Source organism: Cygnus olor, chromosome 11 (genome assembly GCF_009769625.2).
Source record: "Cygnus olor isolate bCygOlo1 chromosome 11, bCygOlo1.pri.v2, whole genome shotgun sequence".
Taxonomy (NCBI): Eukaryota; Metazoa; Chordata; class Aves; order Anseriformes; family Anatidae; genus Cygnus; species Cygnus olor.
The window spans coordinates 17564369-17590625 of NC_049179.1; the positions used below are offsets into that span (position 1 = coordinate 17564369).

Sequence of the window (26257 nt, forward strand, 5' to 3'; positions counted from 1 at the left end):
ATTTAGCGATAGGGAAACTGAGGCACAAGGCGCAGTGACCTGCATGAGCACAGCCATGACACTGCTGTCAGCATTAGCCTCTGACTGGTGTCCAGCTGTCGCCATCTCCTAGATCTGTCATTTGAAGCATGTTTGTGGAAGAAAACAAACAAGGAGACAGTCCTCCTGCAAAAATTAAACTTCCCAGATGCCCTCCTGTTCATGTGGGAAAAGGGGGATACTGCAGCCCTGCGCACTGGTGGCATGTCTTAGGTGGTTTTATGGAAAACTCTGTCAGGACTCCCTCTGGCCAATTCTATTTGTAAAAGGGTGGTGGGATTAATTTGAAAGTTCAGCTATAAGTGTACTTCAACAAGGAGAGTTTAAATTTGTATTTATTACTTTTTATGTTAAGTAGTTTTATTCATAAACAGAATAAAAATACACAGCTAAAGAGCAATACGTACCACTAGTAGTTTTAATGAATGATGACTTTAACATTTTTCCTATTTAACATTCAAAAATACTGCTTACATTCTGCCTTAAAATATATTTCATAAAATGGCAGAATTCTTTTAAAATACATATAAACTTGCCTTGGGAGAACAAATTTGTTTGGATGGTAAACAAAAATTCTGGTTTGGGTTTGTTGTGTTTTTTTTTTTTCTTACCTTGAAATATATGTGAATGTCATAAAATATTTTCATGTACTTTCAAGAATAATTGAAGCATATGTACCCAAAGTGTAATACTTTTCATAATGGTTTCAGACTAAATTATCCATTATATGGGACTAGCACATAAAAGCCTTTCTGTACATCAAGTGATAGATCAAAGGGAGGAACGATGGCTTGTCCACATGCATAAACCACACCTCTCAAATTCTGAGAACAAGGATATGCAGTCTGCATTTTAACTACATCTCCATGACATGAAACGGTATTCCCGTGTCTCCTACTGTGGGAGAGTCAGGTAGTCCTGGCTACAAAGATTCCCTTTTACATTTCTCCCCTCTTTTTTTGTTCCATCTCATGGATGACATTTCAGTGACTAGTCCCAGGTGAGTCTAATTTGAAAACTAAACTTCACTCAGTTCCTCCCAGGGCAGTGGAGGAACCTGTTGAGGAGAAGCGTGGCTCTGTCATTTCCTGGTGGATCCGTGAACCCAGTCCCCAGCCCTGCAGCCTGGGGGATGCCGCTGGGCACGTGCTCCTGCCCAGAGCCCGAACAGCTTCAGCAGGCACACCACGAGGACTGCGTGTCTCACGGGTGTCTGTCTTCCCATTAACCCGAGGCCTGGATAGCCCTAGAGGTCAGAGCACAGGGCTGTGAGTCAGACCGGCTCCTCTCTACAGGCCAGATTGTTGAACTCCGATGAATTTAATACTTCCTGAGCTTCACTTTCCTATCTCCAAGGTTAATCTGGTAGTATTTTCACCCACATAGGGATTCTTTACTTTGTCTAACTAAAATGCATTCCTTGAGATGTGAGGTAGACAAATGCTGAGCATTATTGCTGGTAAGCAGTAAGGGATCACTTCACGATACAGTTCAAACAGTTTCAGCTTTTGGGGTATTTTTTGTGAGTTTTTCTCATCACCTCTGTATTAGTAATAAGAAATGCAAACTCAGTGGCATGATTACAGATGTTTGTGTTTGAAATGTGACTGCAGTAGAAGGTTGAAGATGAATAGTTTCATCCAAGTACGTGCCTAGATCTAGTCTTCCAGCCAGTAGATTGGATGTTAGCCGAATTATTCCCATTAGCATCTGGTTTATGAGCATTGCTGTACTACTACGATTAGAGAATAAAGTTTCTTAAAATAATCTACACTCACTGAAATGTAAATGTACCTTTTATTATTGTCATGGTTGCTGAGCAATGTGAAGTGCACCGGGGAGGTGCTGAGTTGAGGCACCAGAAGAAGAGGCTGTGATCATGGAAAGGTTGAAACTTCTCCTCTGATCATTTCTGACAGCTCAGAGTGGTTCTTCCACAATTGGAACCACTTGTGCTGCTTATTAATATAATGAAACTTATCCTCCAGCAAAAACAGAACCAAAGGTTGACACAAGAGTGGAGGGAGAGGTTGAAACCTGATCTGGTTAGAGATCTCTTAAAGATGATGGAAGACTAATAAAATCCAGTCTGCTTCCTACCTCCATTACAACTCTCACTCCCATTCTGTCTTCACAAGCTAAAGTGGAATAATGCCTCCTTCCAGAGCAAAGCCAAACCCACCGTCATGCTTCAGTACCAGTGTATCCTAACAGCAGCTCACGGTCTTTGGCAGCATGACCCGTTTTGGTACCTTCCCTCATCTGTGAAATTCTTGCTTTTGATTCCAGTGGCAGCTGGATGAGGCTCCTAAAATGTCTCTTGTTTCTTAAGGAGTGGAATTTTTATTTCATTCTTGATACTTTTTTGTTGTTGTTTCCAAATTACTTCAGAAAAGCTCCGTACTTGATATATCTTCGTCATGGAGATAAAAATCAGTTAAGAACAGAAGAACATGCACTGTTCTGTTGGGAATTGATTACAGAAAAAGTCTAAACTCTGCATGTTGTTGGATTCCCCAGTGCCAGGAAGGCGATCATGAGATGTGGAGTAAAAACGTACCGTAATGATTAAAAAAAAAGAAAAAAGAAGCTAAGGTCTTCGAGAGGTAGCTAAACATAACTGTAAGAGTAAGCAGGGCAAAATGTCAAAGTTGATGTAACTCATTACATTTAAGTGGAAAATAAGGGATGAAAGTTTAGTTTAAGAAAAATTAAGGAAATACCCAAGAATGAGTTTACAAAGTGCAATATTTTCTCTCAAAGCCATAGGGTTAGCAGGTTGGTATCCAACATCTGTGACTGATTAGGGGCATTTGAGATGGCAGGTGGCTTTAGGAAATGGAAACCTTACAGGGCTTTACAAATACTTTCTGTAGTTAGGCAAAGTTATTTGATTTATTCTCACTGGTTCTCATTCTATAGCCTGGTTTAATATCTATCAACTTGTCTTAATCCATGTTAATATTTTCTTACAGACACAGTGTTGTGAAAATTCTCCAATCAGATTCTTAGAAGTTGCCCTGGAGAATAATAGAGTTACTGGGTTTACACTACCAAGGGCCGTGTTAAGGTGAAGAACATAAATCATGGCATTTAAAAATGCCAGCCAAATCTTTCAGACAGTAATGAGATCAAGAACCAGATCTGATCATATTTGCTCCTGACAATTTTAAAGAGACCTATATTTCTGCATACTTACACTATGTGTGGTCATGTTGAAATCGCGTGTCTCTATTAAGCAGCCATAGCCAAAAAAAAAACGAAACCTCCAAAACTCCTAGGCAGGCATAAAGCCTGCAGTCTGGTTGATACACACCACTTGGCATAGCACTGTCACATGCTGGGAGAATGAGGCTGCACAAGATGGAGGACCACAGAAGAGCTTATGGTACTCCTCTTCTGGTTTGGATAGGAACCAAAACTTATCTTTGGGAAGAAATATTTGGAGGAGACAATCAAGACAGGAAAGTAAACCCCATGGGAAACGGACTGGAACTGCTTCACAAATCAAACCAACATACAACAACTGGCTCCTTCAGAAACAATAAGTAAAACAGAATATGCAGCTGAGAGTGGTGCGGCTAATAGATGAGTCAGGGCAGGTGGAGTTTAAAATCTGTTAGCTTTCCCAAATAGCATTCCTGGGGAATAACTCAAGGAATACCACAGAAGCCTCAGCATAGGTTCGTTATTACTAGAGAAGAAAAAACAGCATTCAGCCAAACCTTTCATTATCTGATATTGTAAAACCAGTCCCACAGTGCTGTCTGAGATGTTCTAACCTCGGCACTTGTCCAGATCCATTTCCAGCTATGGGCTCTATGTGTGTGTGTGTGTGTGTGCATGTTCTTCTGCAGATTTATTTTAAATCTCCCTTCCTGAAGCTGTTCGGCATTCTGTTTTATGGGATTTTACTAAGCTTCACATAGCCTTTTCTTTTCTTTACTAAGTATGTTTTACTACTTTGTATTTTTTTCCCAAAGAAATAGATTTTATTGGACAGGGGTTCACACATAGCTGCATAATGTTTGTCTTATGGATTTTGTATTAAACCACTTTAACACTTTTGTAGACCCGAGGAACTCTGCAAATACTGTGAGTGAAATGCCCTGAGCTTCATCTTGCATGCTTTGAACTGAGCACGGTGAACTTTGCCTAGTTACTGAGCTGACACGTGAACAATCCATTTGCAATTCAGACGGAGAGAGAGAGAGGAAGAGGGCCTGATCCTCCACTTACCAAAGCCAAAGGAAACCCTGCTACTGACTGCAGCAAGACCAGCAGCAAAATCATAATGAGTATTTAAGATGATATTTCACAAGTACAGTAATGTGACAATCATGATGAAGTGGTGTTTTTTCCAGAGGCAGTGTCTGAATTAATAGGGTCTTTCCAACCAGCTCTCCTTGAAATGGTTTGTGAGAGCTAAAATAAATAAATAAAAAGTCTCTAGGATACTTTCCCATTGTTAGGATTTTTATTCATTTCATAAATAGCTGTTATATTTTGAAGTCCTTTTTTTTCATCATTGTCATCTTCCCTTCTTTATTGTAGCATGAGTAATCTAATTTTTCTGCATAGCATGTTGCAGTTTGATAGACAGGTCTCTGAGGGATGCCTTATGTGTCAGCATCAGTGAAAATGACTTCTGAGGTTGGCTCACACCCCCGCGCGAGCGCGGAATCCAAATCACCCCAGAGTTACGCATCCGCTTGCCCCACGCCTCACTGCTGGATAATGTATTCATTTGCCTCTGGCAAGAAAAAAAAAGTGAGATCCTCCATTGCATACTGATGTCATGTGGAAGAAGCCATAATTGGGACTGGTCACATGTTAAAGGAACTGTAAGCTGCTTTTTGCTGTCTGTGTAGCTAAAGTTCATCTCTCTTGATCTGCACCTATAGACATCATGTACTCTAAGTACATGCAAGGTTTGGAGACCTAGCGATTCAGACACATATTTCACAAAAAAAGGGAAATGCTAAGAAGCTGGAGGCTCCTGGGTCTTTCTCTTGGCCAGAATCTGATCATAGGGCAGGATGTTTTTATTTGACTCCACTACTTTGGTTTATCAGTAATAATTAATGGCATGTGCAATTGCATTCTCCTCTTTAATCAAGGACAGAGATTTCAAATCCGCAGTTCTAGCAAGAAAGCATTCACAGACCAGCTGCCCTTTCTTTTTCTGTTTCTCAGGCAGATGCAGACGGGGAAAGAAGGATTTTTGATTCCTGAGTTTCATGCCTCATTCCTTCCTCGCAGCAATACACCCTAGAGAAGTTGGGCCCCGACTATTTGCAGTCATCATGTACAGCCTGCTGAAGGGACAGAAAGGTTTCCAGTGACTCACCTGTTTCCAATTAGGCCCCTAAGAGCACTCCTGCCCTTTCTTCCTGCTTGTAATAGCTGCAGAAGTTACTAGGTCTGCTGGGTCTAATCGGGGGCTCTGGATGGCCTGCCACTGGTTTGTGGCACTTGGATCATCGCTCGTTGGCTCCGTTTCCCTGTCTGTAAACAGGTCTTCTGGTTAGGGCATGGAGGAGATGTGGAGCACCTGTGGTGAATGCTGCCACCTGCTAACACTGGAACAGCTCGCAGTGACAGTAGAGCTACATCTGCAGATATGAAGACAGTAAGACTGTGATTTCTGATTTCACTGTTGTCCCACTGCCAGGTAGGGAAACTGAGCTGGTTTTGATACAAATCCACCACTTTCAGTCTTCTTAACCTTCAGCCTGGATAGCTGCAAAGATGAACAGAAGAATTTTATTCCTAACATTTTAACTTGGCTTGATGTGCTTCACAGCAGCATGTAAATGCGCTACCGTATTTGGAGCACTCTGTCCCTGACAGATAACCCGCTTCTCATTTAGCAAATTTAATTGTGGAGGTCATGTGCATTTTTTACATGATGATGAAGAAGCGAGGAGACGTCTTTATCAGAAAGCCACCAACAGCAGTGACTCTTAAGGGAAACCATCCTTGCTCCTCTATTAGAGTGGGAGCCCAAGACAGTTCTAGCCTGAGGTTAGTCATATATGACATTAGGCATAGCTTTACTAGCAAACTGTATAACTCTTAATCGCTAATGTATTTCCTGGCAAATCTCAAGTAATAATGTTGGTGGATATCAAATCTTAAGTACATAAGACTCAATTATGATGCTGCAGAATACAGAGGCTGCTCAAATCCAGTCCAGACTGCGAACTCACAGTCTGCTGTTTACTTAAAGTATATAGAAAACACTTGACCTCTTCTCAGGGGCATCCATGTGGAAACACTTGACGATAAAGGCCTTCCTTGGTTTTTGTAGGAATTACGTTTCAACATTTTTATCTCCTGTAATTAAGGTCAGCGATCGTATACTCCCACCTCTCTCCTCGCCCCGCTCTTTCACCGAAATTGCAGGCACTTATCCAGCTCCAGTTACCCTGCATGAAACACACAGGGCCCCGGTTGTGCATATGTAATTCCAGGGAGTGAACAAAGTCAGGGAGATTTGGGGCTTTGCTGAACCAAATGCTCTTTCTGGACTTCTGTCTTCACATGCTCCTATACCACGATGAGGACCAGAGTCCAACAGAAGAAAAGAGGAGGTGGGGGGTAGGACGGCTGCAAATGTAATTCCACTACTAGGATATTTCCTAACCCACAGCGCATGTTCCCACCCAGTGGGGAAGGTGTGAGAGATTTCTGAAGGAGAATGGCGGAGAGCGAATCTCATCTCCCTCTGCAACACTGTAAGTGCTAATTGCAGGCGGGAAGGAAGGGTGTAACTGGTAGACGTCTAGGAGAGCGCCTGGGGAATACGGCAAAAGGACTCATTTTGTCGTTGTCAAAGAAACCCAGGAGCATTTCACATCCCAGCTTCCCTGGAAAGATTCACTTCGACTTTGCTGTGCTTTGACTCAAGCCCTGGCTGCATCTTCACAAAAAAACACATCGCACTCAGTGGGGCACCTCTGGGGAATGCCAATGGCCCAGCCGAGGCCGTTGTGTTAGGATGGCAGAGGACACCTCTCAGCCACCACCAGGGCTGAAAGAGCACATCCTGCAGAGTAAAGGGCGTGTGGGGACTACGCTTAGAAAGACCTGGTAACTTTTACAAGCAGTATACATCCTGCTCAAAAATTCTCTCTTTGCTACTATAAATATATTTTTTATTATGAATAATGAATATTTTTTATTATTATTAATTATTGTTCAGTCTGTAGCAGCTGTGAATGTAACAATGAAAGGGAGAGGTTTGTGAAATAAAACTCTGTTGGTAGAAGTCACCTTACATATATGTAAAAAGCAAAATTGGGTGAGGCATCTTCAGAGCTTGGTATTTATTTAGGCTTGTAGTGGATGCATTCACTCTTTCCCTTTACACTGGCATGTCCTCATTTCTCATACATAGCAGAATATCATTTCAGAAAAGAGCCAATGCTGTCCTTTTTCTAAAATATATATATATAAAAGACAAGAACAAACCTAACAGAGTTATGCCCTGTGTGAGATTGTCTTGACCCTTTTCAGAGGCAGGCCTGTGAGCCGGGTCCTCAGCACCCCGCTCAGCACGTTTCCAGCCTAACTCCACTGCTTGCACTGAGCTCAGTCGCGACTGTGGGTGCAGGATCAGGCCACCTGTTTTCTTTCAAGAATTACAGCCTTTATTATATTTTTATATATTATATTATATATAATATATATATAATATATATATTTATATATAATTATAAAATTATGTTTTTCCACCCTGTGCTGGGTTTAGAAGTAGCTGGAAATGTCTGTTTGCTTCTGCAGGTGAAGTGGGGCAGCCTGTGCTTTAGTGCAGCCGGCACAAGGCTGTGGGGCCCGCACCCCAGCAGCTGGGAATGGCACCAGGAGTTTCCTGGCACTGGAGATACGTGTTGGAGCGATCCAAGAATCCAGAGAGGTGGATTTGCCATGTAAAAGTAGAAAGTTATTAGTTCTGTCAGTAGCAGAGGGGCTAATGCCTCCACAGGGAAGGCAGCGGAGCCAGCGTGGGGCCCGATTCTGGTACACTGGGACTGTCCCCCACGAGAAGCCCAGCTCTGAAGAGCCATCTTGCTTTTCTGGCTGCTGTTGGACAGACCCACCAAGATTTTCTGTGAAAATGTGTCTAGCTCTTTACTTTAGCAGAGAAAGACCCTAGAGAGAGAGCTTGTGATGGACACCAAGAGAATTTTGAGGCACTATATTAATTAAATATAAATTTATTAAATATTTAATAAATTAAATAAATGGTATATGTGTTGCCTTATCAATTGCATTTAATTTTGCATCGGTTTGCACGGTGTCCTCCTGGGCTGAATGTGGCACGATTTTCCTGTGACACATTTTGCCTTCTGCTGTTCCCATGACACGTGTTCCGCATGCTGTGGCGAGAGCTACTTTGTGGAGTCATCTTTTTGAAGAAAAGTGGGGCTGCTTTTCCCATGTTCAGGTGCCTCCTGTTAGGATTTTTCTGTGCTGTCACAAATTTGTGTTGATGTCAGTTTAGACACAGTGTTTTTCAACAAGTTGTGAAAGTTTGTGGTTTGTGCCCTGCCACCCCGTTTGCTGCGGGTTGTTTCATGCTTTCTTTAAGCCTGTTTCTACATTTGCAAGGCAAAATTCTAAATACCATCCAAAGACTGGTTTTCTGTTGAGAGCACTGGGACGCCTTTTCACAGAATATCTTTGGGCAAATCCCTGATCTCTCCATGCCTCAGTTCCCCATGTATGGCTGGATAAAGTAACAGTAATGCTAGCCTGCTTTCCTCAGATATTGTGAGGATCAGTGCACGAAGAGAGGTGGTATCACAGTAATAGGGGTCACAGGAGACAGATAGAAAAATAAAGCAGAAACTAGTTAAGACCTTCTCAGGTGCTAAGGATTACTGCTCATTTTTAAATCTCTGGCTCTTTACAAATTGGGAAAGTTACTAACAAGCAGTAGAAAAATAACAACAAAAAACAGCCTTCCAGCTGAAACGAGGGTGTTAGCAAGTCTAACAGCACAGCACAGTGTACCTTATCTCTATCCCGGTGAAAAAATCAAAGGCACATTTCCAGCTGTGCCCGTGAGCACTATTTGGTCATTGAACAAAGCAACTGGCACCTCATATGCAACCTACCGAATGATCACAGCCTGATTCAGGTGCACAAACAAGTGCAGAAATGAGCTCCATGCACAGAACTCATTGTTATTCAATCAAGCCTTTAATTGTAAATGTTTTAAGCAAGGAATTGCCCTGTTTTATGAAAGTGTGCTCAGCATTACTCCGCCATGGACATCTGTCATTCAGCAGGCGCCACCCAATAAAAGTACTTAAAATGTTCTGTTCCTCAATTAAAATATAAAACAGAGCTGTTTAGGGGCTTTTACGAGGTGATTTCTATTTACCTGACAGATTTCCACACTGGAAGAGCACAAAGTGGGATTTCAGTTTCTGATCAGAAGCAATGGTTCCACTAAACAGTACAGCTTCAATTGTTCTGATTTATTTTTTCTTTCTTATTTTTTTTTTTTACCTCAGGAACACTAAAAATCCATGAAGAAGAAAGAAATCCTTACTCCAAAGAGAAGCTCAGAACTAGGTCGTGTGCACTCCCCAAAGAGCCAGATGACATCGGACTGAGTTTGCACTCTGCCACTCCAGAACACAGAATCAGAACCAAACTGCGGAGTCTGCATCAACCCTGCTAGCCACTTCCACGCTGAAACTGCGGCAAAAGCAAGTAAAAATGCCTGGTGTGCTCTGGTCTGAAGCCTTTTATGAAAAGGAATGAGACTACAGCTAGGCAAAGTCTCCTGTTTTCCCCTGATGAAACATTTCATGTATGTTCTCATGGTTATTCCAATGCTTGTGGATATTTCCTTTCTTTTTTCCTCCTGCTACTCAGACATTGGATTGAACCTTACACCAAATACAAGCATTTTCACCAAAAATAAACAAACAGACAAATTTAAAAAAACTATTTCTCCCTGTTCGAGAGCCTCAGAAACTCACCTACACTGAGATGACAGATGCCACTTGTCATCAGTAGTCTGGCCACTCCAAGCAGGTCTAATCAGGGTCATAGAAACACGAGTGCCCTCATTAGAGGTGACACTTTTGCAGTACCAGGGCTGCTGCACCAGCAGTAATGATGAAAGATTCACTGTGCCGTCAGGTAGAAGAAGCACCCACATGGAGCCTTACCAGGATTTTCCTGTTACTCACCTGCAGCGTTACTCAACTGTATCCCATCCCTCTCTGGTACCTCTCCTTGCTGAATCGCATTTGGGAAACCTCTGCCAGCTCATGCAGGAGGCTGATGAGCAGGGAAACGCTGGCCTGATCCATCTTCAGCCTGGAAAATGCAGAAAAAGCTTTGCTTTATATTATGCTTGGCACCTGGAAATGCAATGGGCTGCTTCGCTCCCTGGTCTCCTGTGCTCCGTCCTCTGGAGCGCTCACCTCATCCTGTGCACTCAGCGCTGGGATGGAGCAGGGCAGCAGTGTCAGCACGAGAGGGCTGTTCACTTACAAAACAAAGGCTTCAACACCGAACCTTAAACCCAAGCCGTTCAGCTCTTGGCAGGTAACAATTTCTGAACCAATTCCCCCCTTACATTTATGTTACTCGTTGCATTACTCTTCATCCCCCCGGGGTTACAGCTGTGCTTCGGCACCACAGGCAATCAAGGGACAGAGCTCATGGGGCTGTGCTGAGGGGGCAAATGTGGGTGTATTTCCTGTCTTCTGCTCCATAGCCTGATGCCACTCTGCTTCTCTGCAGGTGCTTTCGGATGCTTGTGGCTCCATGGAGCTGCCACATCAGGTAGAGACCCTCAGGGTGAGCCGAACTGGGATCCCACATTGCGCCAACCCACCTCTGGGACATGCAGCCTTTTCCCAGGAGCTTCAGGCATTCTGTGTTCATCCCGCATCACCTCACTGAAGAAATGAAACTACCTGCTCCAAGGTAAAAATAATTGCTAATACTAAGCCTCAAGTTGGTGATTCTCTGCTCAGCTGGCATTATAATCTTCCATGACAAATGTTAATTTGCTTTTAAAATTAAGGAGAGGAAAGGCAAACAGTAGCTAAACCCAAGAACAGGTAGACAACTGGCTACTGGATTTGGCACAGCAGATACTGGGAGGAGAATTTCTCCCTTGAACAACACTGCTCAGAAAATGCTAGGAAATCTTATGTTAGCCCTTCACTCTGTTGTGTTGTGTTGTTTTTTTTTCCTCTCCAGCGGCAACATGAGTTAAGGATGAAGCATTAGCCCTCACTGCAATACCCCCACTGTCAGCTCAAGTCAGATTCTTCCTGTTATTTATATGTACCCTTTTGTAAGCGTATCGATTACACAAGTGAGTTCTCAAGTACTCAGGCACTCAATACAGCCACACAATGGAGAAAAGCATCCAGGTTAACACAGAATTACACATGTGCTAAACATACCAAGGGACAAGAATAAATACTGACATGTACAATTCCAAGCTGCATTTTAAGAACTGTCTATTTTGTTGCAAGGCAGCACTTCATGCTATTAAAAATAAAAAGTGCATTTTAATTTCTGAGGTGTAACAACCAAAGTTTCTCATGGCCATTCTTAGCCATGGCAGAATTGCCATCTTTCGGCCACTTTTGACACACCAGATTATCCCACAACAATCCAAAATCCAATGCAGACCCCTCCCTCCCCTTTGTTCCTTTTACCCTTTGCATTACGAATGCTGTGGGGAAGGACTGCCTGTTTCACAGGGGGCTTGGTATCACAGAAAGCTGGTTGTTGATCTCTGGATGCCTGCAGGCCAGCAATCTGTGCTACAAGTTACCCCTCTTAAAAAAAAAAATAAGACAAGTGGATAAAACTGATACAAGCATCTGTAACAAGCTAATTGGACCCTTGTGGGCAACATAGCAGATACAAAATTAAAACAAACAAACATCTCATTGTACAACTGTACTTTCAGGACCATTATCACAAAGGGATCCTTCTGGATTTTTATTTTAGTTTTGTTTTGTTTAAAAGGACCTAATTATGGCCAGAGCTGGAGTATCACAAGTCTGTTTTCATCTATAAAGAAAGGATATTTTGCCTCTGAACCTGAGAAATTGTTAGAAGTTGGTAATTAGTATGACTTGTTAATAGAGTTTGGCTGTGATTAAGCTGTGATTGAGTGTGAGTTTGGTTCTTGTCAATGCGAATGCCTGTAAGGTTGAGAGATGTTTAATGAGACACCTGTTGTCAGCAGCACCCGGTGGGCTTTGCCGTGCCTGATTGGCGTTTGTACTGCAAAGCAGGAGCGGCACAGCGCTGAAATGCGGCAGCACGTGGGCACCTGGCGGAGCACGAAGGGGCCCGAGCGTAAAGGAGGGTCAGACCCATGGGGTGCGGCCGCCCAGCTGCGAGAGGAGCCCCTCGGTGAGAGCAGGCCTGCCTGTCTCCTGTAGCACACCTTTCCAGCCTTCGGAAAGTTGTTGTTGAGCGCCCTGGGGACGGGCTGTGCCCAGCAGGTCAGGCGATGCTCTGCGAGCTGAGCAGCTGCTCTAGTCCCAGCCATAGCGTTTGATATAAGAAATCCTCCTTGTCTATGCAATTATGTCTGGCCTGGGGAGTGCAACAGGCAAAACTGTTGACATCTTAATTTAGCCCCTATGGGGTGTTGACCTGTGCCATGGTGTGTCCTTGGGAGATGCAGCCAGGCAGATTTAAGGCCCCCCAGGTTCTACCTCCTTGGGTAGCCAGCAGCACCAGGGCTCTTCAAAATGTGACACCGATGGAGAAAGGCTCAGCTTAGCTCAGCCCTGCTCCATCCCTTCGTCTGGGCATCATCCTCAAGCAAAAATGTCCCACTGAGCAACCTCCTTGGCCAGCAAGAAAGTTTCATTCGGAGACTGTGTTTTTGTCTCAGCATTCAGCACAATTTGCCACATGACTGCACGCAGCCACTCCTCACTCCAAAATCCAGGCCTGATGCTAACTGTGTATTTGGGCTGCATATATAAAACATTATTTCCCCTGAAACATCCATTAAACATTTTCAAGTGACTGCTATTTAAAACATACCTCAGTTTTACATGCCAAAGGACAAGCTGGAAGCAATCAAGCTGGCCACTTTCACAGTCTTTTAATACCCAAGGAATACCGTAGCTAGGAACAAGAGCAGCAACATTTCAGCTCATGCAGTGTCCCTGAGGAACGAGCCGTTGGCTTTGTGATGAATCTGAGCAACCACTGGATGGCATTGCTCTACACGAATGTACCTGCGAGCACATGCGGCTGAGTGTGAGCACGCTGCTTCACCAAGGAGATTAATTCAGACCCTAGAGGTTCAGGCCACTGTGACCTTACCAAGCTTTTCAATAACAGTCAGACTTCTCTTGGCTGTCCAGCTGTGGGCTCTGGGCATGGAGTTTGGTCAGAGTGAACAAAGCAGACTTCCCAAAGCATGCTTATTACTAGGCTGGGTGTATTTTTCTTTCATTTTATGTTAGATCAAATATTCAGCCAGTTTTTGGTGGGTTTCATTCTTATGAGATGGGAAACAGAATCATTTGTAATTTGTGATCATATCAACCTAACGCAGGGCACGCACACCCGGCCAGCAAGTTAGGACTTCATGAAAGCCCTGCTCCTGCTGCTGCTCTGGCCAGCCAGCGCCACCTCCCAGGGCCCGGGGCTCACCAGGGTGGGACTCAGCTAAGCCTGTTTTTCCAAGCAGGTTAGTTTTGTGTAATGGGGAAAGCAGAACTGAAGAAAAAAAAAACAGGGGGTGTCAGGCATGTTCTGCTTTCACATGGCTCTAGAGTTTTATCCCAAGTGCACTGTCTGTCCGTGTGACAGTGGCCTCTCAGCATGTGTAGTACAGCTCTGCCTTCTGCTCCATCACTTATTGATAAGGAGTCAGCTGGTGGCCAACTAACCTGATGTTCATATTTTCCCCTGGTGGTCTGTGTTTCTTTCATTAACAACACACTGCGTTGGCCTAGTTCTTCTAATGACTACATCTGGCCAAGCCTATCCGAAAATGTCATTGGCCCGGTTCATGCCCAGAAGAAATCCACTGATGGCTCTGGAGAAGCAGCAGGGTATTTGGAATTGCAGCCCTACAGAAGGTGTGTCGGAAGGGGGATAATGCAGTACTTGTGAGAGTCAAGTCTGAAGGCGGTTGACAGCCATACTCAGCACATCTATCTTCAACTTAGGAAGTAACGTCATCAAGTGAGTACTTGGTTGGACACTGGCTGTTAGGTAAACCTTTTCTGGGCACAGATTGCCTGTTAGCATTGCCCCAGTTTTGACTGATCTAAAAATGTAATAATCATAGTCGATTAGTGAACTCCACTTAGACTGAGAGTAAAATTAGATGGTCAGTTCCAGTCCTGCAAAATCTCCTGCACTCAGTTCTCAGGTGCACTCACCTGCCTTTTTAAGTACCGGAGAAGTAGGACCAGTAGATAGCCTTATAAAATAAATGTTACATTTCTTTTATGACCCCATCTGTCCCCTTTTTCTAGACCTACCTTCCATTCCAAACAAAAAGAGAACCGTATCCATCTGGATCTGCTCAGCAGTTCACTGATAAATGCCTCTCACTGCAGAAATGCTTAGACTTGGTGGGAAATTAAGGTTGTATCAGCAGTGGGCTGTTCAGAGCCAACTTCTGATGGCCACCACTCTGCTATAGGGGCTGCAAGAGAAAGCCAGGACAACTGCTGTTGATCAGCTGCTTACTGCCTCCTATTAGGAACCCCTCGTCGAAGTTTCCTGTGTCACCCATGTGGAGACCTCTACAAAGGGGCACAAGCCTTAAGTGGGCTCAGCAATTTTAGTCTCTTTCCACTGACTTCAGAGGAAAAGGCAATTTGTTCTCAACTTCAGCATTTTGGGGCTGTGTTTGAACACAGGCAGGATAAATCTGAGTATCTTCATTTATTTAGCAGCTGAGGAGGATAAAAAAAATAAAAGGAAGGGTGCTTCCTATAGCTCTCCCATTGCACAACAGGTTGTGTCTGGAATATATCGCTTGGGACCCAGCATTGGTGAGGGATGATAGAAATCCTGAGCAGGGCACTGACTGCTCTGCTGGCTGTTTTAAGGCAGACTGTACAGGCAATCAGCTCAGCACACAAATTTGCCCTGGATTTTTCTAGAGTCAGAGCAACTCTCCAGGCGTCCAGAAAGTCAAGGTGACCTCCAAAGCTAAAGGACAGTCCAGAATGCTTGTAGGTAATGGGAATTCAAACAAATGAAATTCTAGACTAATTCCAACCCATTACAAAACTCTCAGGAAAAATGAACTGTATCTGCTGAAGTGGCTCGTTCTGTTCAGTGGCACAATGTAATGGGGGATCTGTCACTGTCAGCGCTGCTCTTGTCTTGCTGAAAGCCACAGTGCCTTTCACAACCACTAAATAAAAATTCAAGCCAGCTGTCCCACCTGCCGGAGCAGTTTCTATTCTGGGCTCTGGTGTGCCGTAGGTATTGTGCTCATTGATTAGCTGTGGCTTATTGTCCCTTGACATTGTTAGGGAATATTCTCCTGGTTATAATCGCTAGGACTGATACAGGCAGAAATGTTCAAACCTTGCTGCAGCAGCCCAGGCTGCTATTGTGCGCGGCGCTGTGCTGTGGCTATGTCTGCAGGTCAGACTATGGCGGGAGGCTTTTTGGTAGGAAATGAAAAGGAAGCTAAAAAAGGAATGTTTTGAGAAGTCACCCAAGTCAGAAAAGACTGGGGGGCCTCCCTGACTCTGGCTGTCAATAAGGTGTTAGATAGGGGAAGATTAACACCCTTTAGCAATGACACAGCTGTTCTATTGAAGGTGATAACATGCAATCAGGGGAGGGAAGAGTCTAGCACAGAATAATGAACAGTGCAAGTGACTGTTAGCGAAAGGGAAGTTTTTAGCCCAAGAAGCTGAAAGAGCCTCTTCAAGCTGCTTATTTTAGTGGATATCAATAAGTACAAAAACAAGCAGCGCCTCACTTTAGGTCTGCAAAAGAAGCTAAAATATTTACCTCTCTTTTTAAAGTCAGACTGGCTTCTAGGTAGGAGAAAAATAGTGATAATGTAGATAATAAAGTCTCTTATCTGCCTCAGCACTGAGCGTGCAGATAAACACAAAAATCCTTACCCAAAAGAAGGCACGTAGCACTGAATCTCGTCTTCTGAAAGCACAATAAGTTGCGATAAGAGTTGGTTTTGGAAGACGATAGATTTAATAGTGGAAAGAAGCTGGTATTTTGCCCACAATTGTTTTTCGAGGAAGGGAATCAGAACAATGAATTTCTCCCTCCACTTCTAATGGGTAAAGGTAGAAATTAGTATATAAAGTCATCTTCATCTTTTCTGCTGGCCAAACTGAGCTTAGCCAATGAATCAAGATCCCTCAGGACAGTGTAAAATCAAAGCTTTCTGTTGGGAGCCACAGCACATCAGGATGCTTAAAGCAGAGTTAAACTTGGGAATTAGATGGTGCCAGCCAAGGGTACAGCTTCACAGCCAGCTTAAGCGATCTGTGTTCAGGTTGCCACCAGCATTACCTCCCCATTCAGTCTACATATGAACAACATTTATTCAGCCACGTGGTCCATTCCATGATTTTTGGCTGTGCTTGAGCATGCTGGGGGTGTCTAGCTGAGCGATGGAGGAGAAGATGTGATCACCCCTTTAAACGGCAACGTAGGCTTGAGCTGATCAGGAACTGTTCTGTGAAGTAAACACAGTCGTGCAGAAAGAGAGGAGCCAAATCCCACGGTGCTCACTGAGGGAGGGAACGTTTTAGTCAATCTGTACCAAAGCCTTCGGAGCCTTGAATTCTTGCAGTAGGAGCTGAGAACTGCCCATCTGGCCCCAAGAGGAGTCAGGGACCTGCTCATCCTTTGCTGCCTCACTCCTCACTCCCCACCGCATCTGTTACACACAACCCATCAGAAAAGGAGAGGACTCTCAGACGCCTCAGCTCCTGTCCCCCCCTGCAGGACAGGGGCCAGCCACCCACCTCTGCCAGCCCTGCCCCATAGGAGCAACCCTGCCTCCTTCCCTCTGAGCCGCCCCACAGCCATCCCACAAGAGCCGTGCCTAGGGACGAAGTGAGACAGGCAGGGAGGCGACAACAGCTACATCTGTTCACTCTTCTCCGCACTCGGGATCTGTGACATTGCTATCGGTACAGCCTGAAACAGAGCGGGCACGAGCCCCGGGGAAGAGGAGAGGGTCTGGATGGAAACAATAACAGCCGCAGGGACACCACCGGCACCAGCGGGAGCAAAAATGTTGCTTTACCACTTCTGAGAGCAGCAGAGCATATGGACAGTCTGGGACTGTTGTCAGCAACCCAGAATGGGGTAGCTCTGTTCTGGCAAACTCAATTTTTTGTCTTTATGACCAAAGAATAGTTGCATGTTGGAAGCTCTGTAGTTGCTAGGGGAAGAGCCATTAATATGTTGGCGACTGAGAAGTCAGCCAAAGCAAATGCTGAGATAAAATTACTTTTTCCCACTTCTGTTTCACCCTGAGTGTGTCATCCAGTGTTCTTTCTCTGCTCAAGGTACCTCTTGCAGACTGTGCTGTGCTAACTTCTTTGTCCTTTTTGATTTTATTTTTCACCTTTCCCAACCAAGACTCCAAAGAATAATATAAATCTGACAGCCTAGAAAGACTTCTTACGTGATAAATCCCTGCTTACTGGCAGAATAAGACTTCAGGCCGTTTTTCTCCTACAAGAAACTTTTCTCTGGCAGCCTGAGAATAAGAATAGCAAATAAAATTAGTGATGGTAATGATGAGAACTGTGTTGCTAAAAGCATGGGAATAGGAATGCACCCTACAGAATAAGGAGTAATACTGTTAAAGGGCTCAGGGGTGTTACCCAGTTTCAAGCCCACAGGAAGTTCACGCACTTCTCCCTGCCCAACTCCTGGGGTAACTCTTTGTATACCCTTACTCCAGAACAGCACTGCTTTTTTCCCCCACCGTAGTTCCAGCCCAGGTGCAGGCGGCGTTTCCCTTGGCCCCTATCCCCTTGGCACAGACGAAGGCTGGGAAGAAACACTCTTCCCTTTTACGCTGGTAGCCTGTTTCTCCACACTGGTCATTGCAGTCTGCAAATCTTGCCCACACCAGTGACAAGCCCAGTTCTGGAGAGGTTTAATCCAAAACAGAACAAAGTATTCTTATTCCAAAATAAATGCATCTGTAAATCTCCCGATTTTAGAACAGCGTTCACTAAGCAATGGGGAGAATACAAGGTGAGAACCTCGTAAGCACCCTTTCCTCCCTCCAGCTCAGTCCCCAGTACCAGTGTAGTCATACAGAGAAGATACTTATTTTTTTCCAAAAGCCATGAGTTTTAAAGCAACTGTTCCCAGTTACTTCCAGTAATTCCCCAGACATGTCCCCTTTACCCTACTACACAAGCGTATGGCTCCAAACCATTCTTCAGTGAAGTCAGTTCTGCTTTTCCTGTTTGTTTGCTTTAACCCACACCACTTACAGCTATTTTCAAAACAGAGAAACAATACAAAGCTGCATTTCGTATGATCATGTAGTACCCTGCAAACAAAACCATTCATTAAAAAAATAGTCTAGGCACTACGACTGCCAGCTTCTGACTCCACTGTGACACAGACATATTTTTTTCATCGTGGGACACTGAACAAAAGTCATGAACAGTTGCTCTGATCAAAAGAAATCTCTGCTAGAGTCTGCAGCTTGTTCACCCCTTCCCTTCATGCCAGCCACTGTTCATTTCATTGAATGTTCGTTCTGCTGTACAGCTGCCTCTTGAGAAAGCCAGAGCAAATTCTGCACTGTACAGTAATACATTTAGAACGAATGTGTAGTTTCTATTAGTGGAAAAGGAATTTAACTATTTCTGGGACATGGGAACCTCGTATGCAGCTGTTAGCAGTAGTAGGATCTGTTAATCCAGTGCCCTTACTGTCAGGATGGATGGACCTGGTCTTGTTCTGGTGCTAATCCGTGTTGCATATGCAAACAGTAGTCATTTTAAAAGTGCATAACTTTTATTTAACAGATCGATTAGAGTCCAAAAAAATAGCCAATATGTCAAAATCACTTTGAAAGCTTTCTCAGTTCCAAGCTCATTTTCTCTACAGGTACTGTGAGTATCCATTTAAACAGAAAGGGGAGGATTTTGGTCGCAGTGTTTTATCACCTGTATCTGCTCCCCAACACTCTCAGCATCTCCAAGCACACGTAGTGACTTAAGGCTGCTTCGTATGCAGGTGCTGCGCAATAATTAACTAGCTACTAACGAACAGATAAATAATAAACCTGTCTATTCAGAAAGTGTAGGAGGAGACAGAACTTCCAGTGAGTTTTGTGAGGACAGGAGCATTATTTTCTGAATGTACTTTGGATAACTTTCGGCAGACCATGAACTCGATGGCTTTGGGTTGAGATCTCTGCAGAAAAATACATCTCTATTTTGCATGAGCCTTGGCTTCTTTTTTTTCCCCCTTTTTTTTTTTTTTTTGGTCATGTGTTTATTTGTTTCCACCCTAATTTGGAAGAAAACCACAAACATTTTGATCTTTTCCATTGAAAAGACCGTTTCCCTGAAAGAGTGGGAACCATGAAATCGGGAGCTGGAATTACAATGTTATGGCTTCTTAACCGAAAACTGAATCTGAGCTGGGAACATCAAAGGTCAGAAGAGCCAGGACTCTTGGGCCGCCATCATTTGAGCTTGCTGAATTCCAACATAAGGCTGTATGAAGAACAAGCCCTGCTGTGGAAGCCCCAGCTGTGTGTGAAGGTCATGTGTTGTAAGCTCCCAGATGACCATCTGCAGCTCCTGGACAGAAGCTGAGGGCCTCAGAACACCGAATGTCCTCTCAAGTCTTTCCACTAGAGGGAAAAAAAAAAGTCAGCTTGGGAGCTGATCATCCCAAGGCTTCCCGACTCCTGGCTTCTCCCTGGTTTGGCTGGTAAACTGCAAAGGACACAGGAGCCAGGAAGGCTGGTGGCTCCCAGTACCTCCCGAGGCAGCTGTGAGAAAGTTGGCTAACTGGTAGGAAAAAACAGATTCTCTTGAAACTTGGTCAGCATCTGACCCTTCAATTTTCTTTAATGGTAAACTGTTCCACAAGGGAGTTGCGTCACTTCCAAGGGAATTGCAATTCCTTGCAAGTCACTAGTGTCATGATAATGGCATCTACAACCACAGGAGTAACAGTGAGCTTTATTAGCGTGTTTGTGCCAAGAAACTCTACGTCCTTCCCTAACCAGTGGTGTTCAGAAATTCACTGGTCCAGCTGGGTCTGGTAGGCAGCTCTCCTGACTTCTGCTCTTTTAGCGCAGGCTTGTTTCAGAGCCATCACTGCACACAGGCAGCTGTGGTTGCAAAAGACCATGGACTTGTCTTTCTCACTTCTTGTCTATTCCCTATCAATGCTGAAATATAGCTTCAAGTGCTTTAAATGCTCTAACTTTTTGTTTAAATGAAAGAGTGCTCTTCAAGGTGAAGGAAGAGCAAGACCCTTATGCTCTCTTTGTCTGGAGAAAACCTGTAATTGTTTGAATAAAATAGCCCTCCTTATTGACTCAAATGGAATAATTGAAACACCATTAATAGCCATTAGTTCAGCGATAAGAAGGCCCTATTTAGTGAGGCTAAAGGATTCAAGAGGAAACTATTTTGAATTCCTCAAGACGAGCTCCCTCTCCCGCAGCACACCCCCTCCAAAACCTCGACTCGATGGCTGCCCGGCTGACTTTAAACTGCCAACACCAACAAAAAGGGGATGTTGCATCTTTTATAAACAGCCTTTTGTTTGCCATTCTGACACCTGCGAAAAGCAAAATTGTTATTTTCTTGCTGCTTGTTGCTAGTTTGATGCCCGCTCTGGGGCCCTACATCAGAGACATTGTTCAAAACAGGTTGCAGGGGTCCGTTTCCGTGCTGTCTGCCGATGGTGCTGCCTGAAGGAAAACCATGGAAACGGAGTTTGACAGGCTCGCAGGGACCCGCGGCTGCCAGAGCCGCTGCCTTTGAGCGCCTGATGAAGACATCACAGAGCAAACACAACATTAAAACGCTGCTGGCTGCTTTGCATCACTTAGAATGCAAATCTCTTTGTTCTGCTCGGCCCTTGCGTTTTGTAGCCGAGGAATCTGTGCCGTCATCGAACATGGATTTGCCGACCTTTCTTCCTCCCCTGCCCACCTCCCCCCCAAAAAAAACAGTTTCTGCGGGAGGGAGGCTCGCGTGGGGCTGTGCATTTGAAATGGCCCCAGCTTTTTTTCAGGATTTCCGTGCACAAATTAAACGCCCATATTGCAGAGCAGACCGGGCTGGGTTGCTTTGTTGCTCCCTGTGCATTTGGCTTGGACTTATTTACATGGCAACTCACAGGGGTAGATTTGATGTCACCTTTATGCTGCAGATTAAAAGGCAAAAATAATCCTTTATTTGAGCAGCACATCCCCTCCAACCCTTTAAACTGTGAAGATGAAGACAGAGGAGAAAAATGCAGGCCCTCCCTCGCCCGTGATTCTTGTTTTTTAACTTTTTATGCTAACATTGAGCTGTGTGGTTATCATTCCCCCCTCCATTTGTAAGTGGCCTATATTTTAATTGCAGTTTCCAATTGCTTTGGTCACTGCCAGAACTTTGAAATGCCCCACACCTTTGTGCTCAGATGTGGGATTTCGGTTGCTCCTGACAAACTGTGCTAAGTGTGGGGCAGTCAGGGGGCTTTTGTGCTGATTGGAAAAAACACAATGAATGGCTGCAGAAGAAAGGAGCTGGTGGGGGACAGCAAACAAACTGACCATCCTCTCAGAAGTGGTAATTTATCATTTCATTCACCCTATGCTGCCTAACTTGCACATTACTCACGCTGAGAGAGGGCTAGCATCGCTAAACTGGAAACAGCACACAGCCGAGGGCTTCAGCTCGCAGTCAGGAAATTATTTAAGCACATGTTTAAATCCACCTCCACCACGATTCAGTAAGACTTAAATGGGCATTTGGGTTAAGACCATTCTCAAAGGCTTTCCTAAAAATACAGCTATAGGTCTTACCTAAGTAGCTCCTGATCAAGGGCCATGGAAAGTGTGTGTGAGTGGTCCCTGCCCAGACCGGAGCACCTGGCACCAGGTGGGAAACCTTCATGGACCTATCTTGGGGTTGGACCAAAATGAAGCCACTGCCTCCTGCCCAGACTTTCTGGGGCCATTAGAAATAATCCGTAGAAAAGCCACAATTTTGCCACCCTCACTTTCAGTTAGCTCAGTCGTGCAACTGGAAACAGGACAGAGCCAGGGCTAAAGAGTTTCTCAAGTGGTGGCCAAATCCCACTGCGTTCCTTGTCACTGCCACAGTGGATCTTGTTCTGTGCCCTGTACACGTCCATCCAAGTGCGGTGTCTTCATGCATAGCCAGAGAAGGACAGTCTGCCTTGACAAGGCTTTCTAGTGAGCAGTTGTTTTCTGCTTCCAGCACTGGGCCCAAGCTGCTTTGAGTCTCTTTCACTGCTGCAGCCTGGGAAAAGGCACACTGTACAGCATGGTTTAGCTGCGTCTGCAGAAACTGTTATTTGTGGGTGAAATCACTGTGCAGTTATTGGAAAATACAGCTATAAATCTCTGTGTAAGTGTTGAGGCCCTTTCACACCATATTTTGGCAGTCTCCAAAAAGATCCAGGTGCTCTTGTTTCTCTCTGCTTCCTAAGTTCCTTTGGGTTGTGCAAGTCATTTTCCTTTTATGCTCTTTTCCACCCTTTTTCTTTCTTTATAGGCTGACTGCAGGAAAGACCTTCCCTTTTCTTGTGGACTCACTGACTCTGCTTTCCTGACTCAAATCCCTGTGCAAGACCTTGCAGACATGACATTAAAAAAAAAAATCACCATTTTAAGACCACATTTTTTTTCTACCCATTGATGGTCCTCTGAGTTTGAATTGCAGTGTTTAATTTTGACTGTGAGGCAACATCGGCAGTTTCACGACTAACCCAAAGTTGGATCAGAGAAGATGAATGAAAACCAGAAAGGTGCCCCAGAATTTCTAAGCAGAAGACAATCAAATTTCTGTGTCAAAAAGAGGGCAAAACCAAGGATGTGGGACTGGCATGAAAAACCTTGCAGACAGTTATTTTTCCTCTTCCTTTCTTTCACAGTGGGACAAATTCCACTTTTATTTCAGTTCATCTGTAAAACATGAGGAGCCAGCTGAGCGTAGCGTTGGTTCAGAATGAGGGCAGCCGACAAGGGAAAGGTAAAGGGAACTTGTAACTGCTGCAGTTCTCTCCAAGAAATTATTTCAATGCGAAAAACCCTCAAGCCAACTTCTGAAGGATAGAGGAAGGCAATAGGACATCATCTAACACTTCTTGACACAGCAGGCTCTAAGGTATAATTACTTCATTAATTGTTCATATATAAGGCATCATCTCTTGCTGTCTCAGACTTTCTAGACATATATGATCATGTTGTCTTCTATTATCTGTGTATGAAGGATTGCAAACAAGAAGGAAGCTGCTCTAAAGCCTGGGAGAAGAGTTAATGGTCAGGACATGGGTGCAGGTGGAAGAGGCAAACATGGAAGAGCAGCCTGACTCTACGAAGGTTGCACCAACTGCTGTAGTTAGCACCTAACACATAGGGCAGATTTTGAGGGTGAATTCTAGTGCTCATACTTCTCTGTATATGTTAAAGACCGCTGTGTGTTACTTTGATTCAGGGACCATGATACTTGAAGAATAAAACCTGCATTTCATACACAAATGTTTAAAGACTTTGGAAATTAATCTTAAGAGAAAGCTGAAAAGGACTAGTTCATCAACAGCACGTGACGTGGAACACTCCTCTCCTGGTACTCCTCCGTACGCCTGAAATCCTAGCTCTTTTTCTCTCTCTCCTTGACACAGAGATGTACGATGGCACAAGGCATTTCCCAGGGAACTGTCCCCACTTACAGTGACATTGCTCAAGTGGAGCCTGAATCCCATCAGCAGGAAAGACCCCTCCCATCCAGACAGACAGTGGCACTGATCAGAGAGTTTGGGACTCCCAGTATGCTACAATTTGCAAGTCTACAGCTGTTAGACAGAGAGGGATATTCAGGAACACCCTAATTAGTTGTACTTTCTTTTCTAACCTCAGTCAAAAACCAGTCAGACTGTGCTTTAGATTTTGACATCCTATTAAATGCAGAACACAGGCCAATAGCTTTCATTTTCCCTTGTGATGCTACAGACTCTTGTTTTTATACTTTGACAGAGAGACATAATTAGGCCTCAAAAAGGACAAGTCTAGACTATTAGTTCCCCACAGAGGCTCCCTGGAAATCAGAACCCACAATTGCTCTCCACTTTCTCACTGAGGCAAATTTATGGATACCTGCTCTCCTGTGTCAGATGTCCCGTTCACAGCCTTTTACCTGTGACTTTACAGTCCTTTCATTTGAAGGGCACACGGAAAGAGACAGGAAAGGATGATGCCAGTGTTGAACTTTGCAAAGGGACAAGAGCAAGTAAAGGACAATATTGTACCTGAATTACCTACAGCTTCACTTCTCAGTTCTCAGTGACCAGGAAGAAGATTCAGCCTCTGGATGCTGCAGCCTCTCTCTCACAGGCAATTCCTTGGTCTTTCTTTGCTAAGTACCGGCTTCCTCTTGCACCTAGTCTCCAAATGCTTGGACAGTTTCTGTACCTTTCCTCATGTACTGCAACCTTGGACACGCCTGATTCAAATTAGCTCTCAGCCTCGATATAAGCACAGAGCACTGGTCCTTTGTTTTTGCAATAGCATCATATTTTAGATGCATACTCAGTTTATAATCCCTAGTAATCCTCAGATCCTACTGTGCCTAGCCAGCAGTCCTTAATTCTATGTAAACCATTCTACAGCTGTCTTTATTATATCACGTGTTGCTGTTTTCAAGTCATTACCCCAATCTATCAGCATTGCATTGAATTTTAATCCTGTCTTCCAAAGTGTTACTCAACACACTGTCTGGGAATTCGACTCAGAGGGAGCATCAGTTCCTGGTCCCTCCTGCCACCTGCTTCCCGTCACTGACCTTGGTGCATGGCCTGGTGCTGTGCCAGGGATGTGCAGCACATATTGCACTGCTGGCACCTCTTCTTTGTTGTGGTGCTGCCCTTTTCTACATAGAGTATCCAACCTATTCAAGGCTCTTTTGCTCCATGAAAAACCATTGACACTTGATACCACAGACACAAGCAGTAATTACAGTTAGAGCTTATCTGCCCAGCTACAATTGCAAGAAAATGTTTTCCATTTCAAATAAACGAGGTTTATTCCTCACTTTAAAGCCCTGGCCATGTGTTCTCACATCACTACCAGGCTGCCACAGATCCCAAAGTACTCCATCACCCAGGGGTGAGCAATTGCTAAATGCACCCACTGCTGACACTGGCCCCTTTTCCTGGCCAAAAGGGCATCGGTCGAGGAGAGCCGTGCAGATGCCGACTGCAGTACGCCGCGCGGTAACTGCTCAATTAGTCTGTCCGCTTGTGCTCAGCCTCTCAAGCACTCGGTAAAAGTAAAATGCTTACATGATTCCTCTGCCTACAAGGCCTTGAAATCTTTAGGGGGCCTGGCTTTGCTGTCTGGTTTTCCATTGACAGGCTGATAGAGACATCACAAATCTCTCCAAAGGCCAGTCACTAGGCTTCTTTCAACATCAAAGGGTGTCAGTGTTCGCTCTGCCTAGGAGCCTGGGGCAATATAAATTACACATGAATAGGTGAACTGAGTCTTTGAGGTTAAATTCTCTCTATATATACAAATATCTCTCCTTGGGTAACTGATATTACTGTGTTGTTTCCCCATCTATATCAAATATTTTCTTTCAGTTGCAGTATTCCAATGGAAAGCAAAGCTTTATAGGCAAAATAAAAAATAAAAAGGATGAGCTAGGGTGTTGTGAGAAGAAAATTAACTCATTTTAAGTATTTATTGTCAGTTCCTTGGAAGAAAAACCAGTAAACTGATGTGATTTTTGTTGCTGTCAGGCTTTTTCAACATCCATAGTTACCTTTATGATCTCTTGGACTGAGCCACCTTACCCGGAGTCACCCAGGTGTGTTTCTTCCCCGCTGTGCTGGAGCCCCGCCAGGCTCAGGGCTTGCCCATGGAGCAGTGGCTCTCAGCACCGCTCCCAGCCCCACACTGCCCACACACAGCCCCATGTGCTGGCCGAAGGCGGTGAGGCACAGATGCCAT

General features: G+C 44.4%; 2 long non-coding RNA genes across 3 annotated transcripts in view; one reads left to right on the forward strand and one right to left on the reverse strand.

Moving 5' to 3' along the window:
• LOC121075899 overlaps positions 1–13790 on the forward strand; it is a 97414-nt gene extending 83624 nt beyond the window's left edge. For both annotated transcript variants that reach the window (XR_005823233.1, XR_005823234.1), the window contains 2 exons: positions 9567–10614; positions 10813–13790. This is a non-coding gene — a long non-coding RNA (uncharacterized LOC121075899). The remainder of the gene's footprint in view (positions 1–9566; positions 10615–10812) is intronic.
• LOC121075898 overlaps positions 1–26257 on the reverse strand; it is a 210795-nt gene that overhangs the window by 4825 nt on the left and 179713 nt on the right. Inside the window, exons 16-17 of the long non-coding RNA XR_005823230.1 lie at positions 10254–10383; positions 5390–5782 (exon numbers count right to left, since the gene is read on the reverse strand). This is a non-coding gene — a long non-coding RNA (uncharacterized LOC121075898). The remainder of the gene's footprint in view (positions 1–5389; positions 5783–10253; positions 10384–26257) is intronic.